This window comes from Telopea speciosissima, unplaced genomic scaffold (genome assembly GCF_018873765.1).
Source record: "Telopea speciosissima isolate NSW1024214 ecotype Mountain lineage unplaced genomic scaffold, Tspe_v1 Tspe_v1.0907, whole genome shotgun sequence".
Lineage (NCBI taxonomy): Eukaryota > Viridiplantae > Streptophyta > Magnoliopsida > Proteales > Proteaceae > Telopea > Telopea speciosissima.
This window is the reverse complement of record NW_025318243.1, coordinates 1,333-8,592: the sequence shown is the minus strand read 5'-3', so window position 1 is coordinate 8,592 and position 7,260 is coordinate 1,333. Positions and strand designations below refer to the sequence as shown.

General features: G+C 40.6%; 1 pseudogene; it reads left to right on the top strand.

Moving 5' to 3' along the window:
* The first annotated feature begins 266 nt into the window (after positions 1-266).
* LOC122648373 lies at positions 267-7,055 on the top strand (annotated as a pseudogene).
* The last annotated feature ends 205 nt before the right edge of the window (positions 7,056-7,260 follow it).

Sequence of the window (7,260 nt, the reverse complement as noted above, 5' to 3'; positions counted from 1 at the left end):
GTTCCGCCACCGGTGGCGCTAAAATCACAGAAGACTCGAAATGCTTGAGCATGTTCTATAATCCCACCGCTCTGAAACCTCCTTCGTTTAGCATTCAAAAAACAAACAAACAAATCGCAGAGGCCAGTGGAGAAACGCTGGCGAGTAGTGCTCGAGTACTACCTTTCTGTCTCCATTTCTTTTACGAGTTTCAGCTTTACTTCATAAGATTACCGACATTTAGGGTTTTATCCACTCCTCAACTTTCTTATTCCAAAGAAGTCGATATGAAGAACCTGAAACTTTATTCAGATGTTTCTTTAAAGCTAGAGTTGCAATTGGAAGAGGAAGTTCTGCTATTCTCTGCTTTCGACATTGAGCGGAAACGCTTGTTCTTAGTTTCTTCGGCCAACGTAGTATACATCACGAAGATTCCTTTGCCTCAGGTATGCGTATTTGATGTCTCTCTTTACTCGCGAATAGTTGGTTTATCGTCCAACTGTTTGAGAGACCTTTTAACTTTGGATGGATCTATATGACGTTTGTATTGGAATTTGCCATTACCTCGCCTAGCAACTATATTTGAAATACGGAGCGGCACAGACCACTATTACAGACTTCCCAAGCAGTTTTTGTTGGCTCTTTTTATTATTTTTCCCTTTTACTTGTAAAGACTTTTGGTCCGTCAGCAACCAAGGAGCATTTAGGGTTGGGATTCATCTCATTAGTTTAGGTATGACGAGTGATGAGTCAGTGCCAAAAACAGTGTTCTTATGGATTGAGCAGTGTGGAGGTTATTGTCCATCAAAGTCGATTTTATGCAGTGGAAACATTATCATAATTAATTATAAGTGAGCTTGCAGCCATTGTGCTTAGTTGGCTTAAGGGTTTGTTGCTGCATTGTTTTATGCAATTTCGATGGGCTATAATGGGGTGAGTTTTTAAAAATGCCATAAGTGTCAAGTAAGAGATGGATTTGTTGCTTTAAGTACTTTCTCTTGTGTTTCTTAAGATGCAATTGTAAGTGAGGTTTTACCCCAACTAATGTAATGACTATGAGCGAAGTGTTTTTTCCTCTTAATTCCATGTACATATTCTGTGTGGATTCGTGAGATTTTTTATTTTTTGGGGTAAATTTATGTCGAAGAAAATGTATTAAGAGGCCCTACAGAAAGCAGCTGTACAAGGCCTCAAAAAACAGAGGCTATACTGATAGACTGGAACACTGGAAAAAACCGGGATCCAAATTGGAAATAACCAGAAACCCAGGAATCAGAGACGTAAGACTAAGAATTTACATTCGATTATTTCAGATTGATATGAATCAATACAAATTAAATGGATGGAGTTAATTAACAGAATTGAAGTTCTTTGTACATGTCACTGGAACATTATGGAAAAAACAATTTCCTGTCAAACCCTTGGTATTACTCTTTTTTGTACTACTTCTTCTACATTCTTTCTGTTTTTTATCTACTATTACCACAGTATATAAGAACCTAACACATACCACCACCCTTCAATCCCATCATTCAAACCCTAGCTATGGAGTGCTAATCGTCCCTAGTTCTTTAATGTAAAACTATAGTTCTGCATCAGTTTGTTATTGTATGGTGCCATTGTTGAAACTGAGGTGGCTTGGCCAAGATTTTAAGCCTTAATAAAAAAAAGGATAATTCAGAGAATTTATTGTTGCAATGTTTGTCTTTTTGATAACCTAGCTTCTATTTCTATCTGTTTGAATGAACCCCAACTTCTAGCTTTCTCCTTTTAATGCTGTTCGCTACCTTGAGCAGAAGGGTAAGCCATGGATCCAGACTTTGTTACCCATGGAAAATGAGCCTGTGGATCTGGAGCCTGGGGATAGTATTACTGCTTTGGATTATCTAATGGAGAAAGAGGCTCTGCTAATTGGAACTTCTAATGGCTATCTGATGCTGCATGCTGGGGATGGGAGTGCCGCTGAAGTTGTTGGTCATGTGGAGGGTGGTGTCAAGTCAATTGCTCCTCGCCCAGATGGAGCTCTTATTGCTATAATAACTGGTTTTGGGCAGATACTGGTTATGACTCATGATTGGGAACTGTTGTATGAAACTACAATTGACGATCACTTAACAGATGTTGACGTACGTAAGGACTTCTATCCCTAATTGCTTATTCCTTCATATTCATATTCTATGCATGCAGCGAGTGGTCATTAATTTAAGTTGTATCTGCTATTCTGCTTAGTGGCATACTCAGGTGGGAGACTGAGAAAGCCTTACTCTCTCAGCACAAACATCTCATATCTGGGGATTGGAACCAACTTTTTAACGGGTCCTACTTAGTAGGGGTCATGGGCCAAAGTTCATTCTGTGCTAATCTCTTAGTTAGACCTTCCTACTTGTTAGATATTGAGAAGAACTTTGGCAAAACATTCCAGAAAAAAATGCATTTCACTTGGTTGGTTATGTTTGTCATATTTAGGGCATCTTGCAGATGGGCCCCATTCAACTATGGATCATATGATAGATCCCTTTGTGCAAGAGGTGCAAATGGTGGAGTTTTTTCATCCTCCTGAACTAATCGAGTTTTTCTTTCTAATTTTATTACTTTATTAATTCAGGTGATGAAACTGATTCTACCATTTATCCATTTGAAATTCCAATTACCTGGCGTGGGGATGGAAAATACTTTGCTACTGTAACTGAAGCTCATGATGCTTCTTCTTCACAAAAAAAGCTTTGGATTTGGGAGCGGGATTCTGGGGCATTGCATGCTGTTTCGGAATCAAAAGCTTTCATGGGAGCAGCATTGGACTGGATGCCAATTGGGGCAAAAGTGGCAACTACCTTTGACAGAAAGGCTGATAAGAAGGGCCCCTTGGTTGTTTTTTTTTGAGAGAAATGGGTTAGAAAGAAGCTCATTTAGCACCAATGAGCTAATGGATGCAACAATAGAAGTGCTAAGGTGGAATTGCAGCTCAGATCTTCTTGGAGCTGTTGTCAGATGTGAAAAGTATGATGCCATTAACATCTGGTCTTTCAGTAACAATCATTGGTACTTGAAAAAGGAGATAAGATACCCTAACAGGGACAGGGTAAAGTTCATGTGGGATCCTACGAATCCATTGCATATGATCTCTTGGACTTTTGTTGGCAAGATTACAACCTACAACTTTGTCTGGACGACCGCCGTCATGGAGAATTCAGTCGCACTGGTTATTGATAACTCCATTTGCTTTATCACTCATGCCACCTCCTATGTATTTATTCAACCTGAAATTTCCGACTGCTGTTTGTGACATGACTTTCTTTTCAAAATCCTCCAAGAACCAGATGGCTGCATGATTGTCGGATGGTAATTTGTGTATTGTAGAGCTTCCTCCTCCTGAAACTTGGGAAGGGTTGGAGGGGAAAGAATTCTATGTTGAAACTTCTTTTTCAGAGGTCACAGTTGGATCATTGAAGCATCTCATTTGGTTGGATTCACATATACTTCTTGGTGTTTCTTACTGTGATTCTGGTGATACTAACTCCAGTGAGGATGAACTTTCTAGTCATCAGGGAAAGTGCTTGCATGGGTACTCTTTGCAGGAGATTGAGCTTGTATGCTCTGAGGATTGTGTCCCAGGTTTAGTGGCTTCCTCAGGTTGGGGTGCAAGTGTTTCTTGTCAACTCTCCCTAGAGGGACCAGTAATTGGTATTTCCCCAAACCCTGCTAAGGGTGGTTCGGCCTTTGTTCAGTTAGATGGGGGAAGAATTGTTGAATATACTTCAAAATTGGGCATCACAGGGGTACTTGCAGAGTCGTACCATCAGAAGCTTGAATATGGTATTGGGTTCTCATCATCCTGCCCTTGGATGAGTGTAGCTTCTGTCTATGACAATGGGATAGTAAAACCCTTGCCCTTTGGGCTTGATGATAATGGCAGGTTACATGTCAATGGCAGGATATTATGCAACAATTGCAGTGGTTTCTCATTTTATTCAAACTCTGCTGATCAAATGATCACTCACTTGATTCTGACAACTAAACAGGATTTACTTTTCATCGTTGACATGGATGACATTTTGCAGGGAAATCTGGAAGCAAAGTATGGGAACTTCATCCAAGTTGGCAACAGAAACAGAGAAGAAAACCGACACTATATAAATATTTGGGAAAGGGGTGCCAAGGTGGTTGGTGGTATCCATGGAGATGAAGCTGCTGTTATATTACAAACAACTCGTGGAAACCTAGAATGCATGTATCCAAGAAATATAGTCCTGGCATCAATTGTAAATGCTGTGGTCCACCGGCGTTTCAGAGATGCTCTTCTTATGGTAAGGAGACGCCGGATTGATTTCAATATCCTTGTTGACCACTGTGGTTGGCAAAACTTTCTTCTGTGTGCTAATGAGTTTGTCAGACAGGTAAAGAATTTGAGTTATATAACTGAGTTTGTTTGTTCGATAAAGAATGAAAATGTTACAGAGACGCTGTACAGGAACATTATGTCCCTTCCTTACCTGAAGGCCAACAAAGATATACAAGCGGGAAATGTTGATGGATTAAATGCAAACAGCAAGATCTCTTCCATTTTGCAGGCAATACGGGATGCTCTAGAGGATCAGGTACCGGAAAGTCCTGCAAGAGAGCTTTGCATATTGACCACATTGGCTCGCAGTGAACCTCCTTCTATTGTGGAAGCCCTGAAGAGGATAAAAGTGATCCGTGAAATGGAACTACTGGGAGCTGATGATCCCCGAAGAAAATCTTATCCTTCTGCAGAAGAAGCTCTGAAGCATCTGTTGTGGTTAACAGATTATGATGCTGTTTATGAGGCTGCATTAGGCCTTTACGATCTGAATCTTGCAGCTATTGTGGCATTGAATTCTCAAAAGGATCCAAAGGAGTTCCTTCCTTTCCTGCAGGGACTGGAATGTATGCCACCCCATATTATGAAGTATACAGTTGATCTCAGACTGCAGAGATATGAAAGTGCACTTAAAAATATAGTCTTAGCAGGTGATGCTTATTATGAAGATAGCATAAACCTCATGATAAATAACCCTCAACTTTTTCCACTTGGACTTCAACTGCTCACTGACCCTTTCAAGAGGTCACAAATCCTCGAAGCCTGGGGAGACCGTCTCCATGGTGAAAAATGCTTTGAAGATGCTGCTACAGCTTATTTATGCTCTTCTTTGGAGAAGGCTCTGAAGGCATATCGTGCTTGTGGTCATTGGAAAGGGGTGCTTACTGTATCTGGTTTCCTCAAATTGGGGAAGAAAAAGGTTCTACGACTGGCGAAGGAGCTATGTGAAGAACTTCAAGCACTAGGGAAACCAGCAGAGGCCGCTTAAATTGCTCTTGAATACTGTGAAGATGTTGCCAGCGGAATCCAGTTCCTTATCAGTGCACGGGAATGGGAGGATGCTTTGAGAATTGGGTTTATGCAAAAGAGAGAGGATTTGATCTTGGAAGAGAAGTTTGCTGCTTTGGAATGTGCCGGAACACTGATTTCTGAATATGAGGAAGGACTGGAGAAGGTGGGGAAGTACTTAGCACGCTACTTGGCTGTTTGACAGAGAAGATTACTCCTTGCAGCTAAGCTTCAATTGGAGGACAGGTCAATAGATGATATTGATGATGAAACTGCTTCAGATACTAGCAGTAATTTCAGTGGAATGAGTGCTTACACAACTGGGTATTCCTCCTTATTCTTTTGCTGCACAGCTTTCACTTATTATTTCTTTTGCATGTGTTGTGTGACATTAGTGTTCGCTTCTGAATCAATGTTACTTTAGTGTTGGGAGTGAAGTTAAAAAAAGTTCGGTTATTTTCTTATTTTGCCTTTTTTTTTTTGGTTTTGGGGGGTTGGTTTAGACTACAGTTTCTATATAGCTTATGGGTTATGGTTTCATCAGTTGTAGACCGAGCTGAATGTTATGGTTGATGGAAAAATTTATGCATCTGGTATTTCTAAACATAAAAACCTTATTCCTACAAAGATCTATGTTATCAATATTTGTTGCCTTTAAGTTGCTATATGTTTCCTTTAAATGTTCTATGCCCACATTGTTGAGATTACAAAATGTTTTTGATGTTATAGGGCGGGCCTTGGTGCAACGGTAAGGTTGCTCCATTGTGACCAAGTGGTCACGGGTTCGAGATTGGAATCAGCCTCTTTGTGAAAGCAGGGGTTAGGCTGCATAAATTATGACCTTCCCAGACCCCGCAGTGGCGAGAGCCTTGTGCACTGGGTACGCCCTTTTTTTTTTTAAAACTGGAAGTCTCATATCTCAAGGCTCAAGTGACCGACTTGACTCTGCAAACAACGCAAGGAATTTGCTTTATGCTTACCTTCATTTGTTTCATGTGCTTATTCTATTTCATTGCAAGGTTGATGTCATGTTGACCTTGTTTCAACATATGCTGGTTTGTTTTGGTCTATTTTCCTTTTTTATATTCTTCCCATTATTCTGCTTATGCTGGGTTTTATTTCCCACTATTTGTTACAATTTCCATGTATTGTTCAAGGAAGCCTTGACGTAATTCCATGCGTCCACTTACCATACAGGACAAGGAGGGGTTCTAGGGCTTCCACAACCTCAAGTACAGCTAGCAGGGCATGGGAAACAAGGCGTCAGAAGAAGAGAGGAAAAATCCGTGCTGGAAGGTATTTATGACTATTTATTCCATGCTTCCTTTCTCTTTTACTTAAATTTGAATTCTGAATATAGTTCTTTTTCTGCCACATTTTTCTCATGGTGTGATTATCTGAGCAATGCAGCCCCGGTGAGGAGATGGCTTTGGTGGAACACTTAAAGGGAATGACCCTAACTTCTGGTGCACAGCATGAGCTTAAATCTCTATTGGTTGCCCTTGTGAAGATTGGCAATGAAGAAACTGCTAGGAAGCTGCAACGTGTGGGAGATAGCTTTCAATTATCTGAACGAGCAGCTGTCAAATTAGCTGAAGGTACAGTCTCCAATGAGGATATGGATGAGAAAAAGCTTACTTTGGAGCATTGCATTCAAAAAGTAAGAGGGGAACTGCCTCATTTGGAAGCTGTCTCATGGCAGTCAAAAATCCTGTTTCCTTCTTAACAGGTAGCTGTTAACTTTCACCATCCTAATTTTTCAGTTACTTAACTTGCAAATACATAGAATTTGTTGTTGAAGTGAATACACACGTGGATGTCGAGTAAACTGGAGTCCACTCTGCAATAGTACCATAGAAGCCTGCTGTGTTCAGTCTCTTTTCCTTTGTGTTCAGCGAATGGGATGAGGTTCTATAACCAGTATGTGGGCTGTG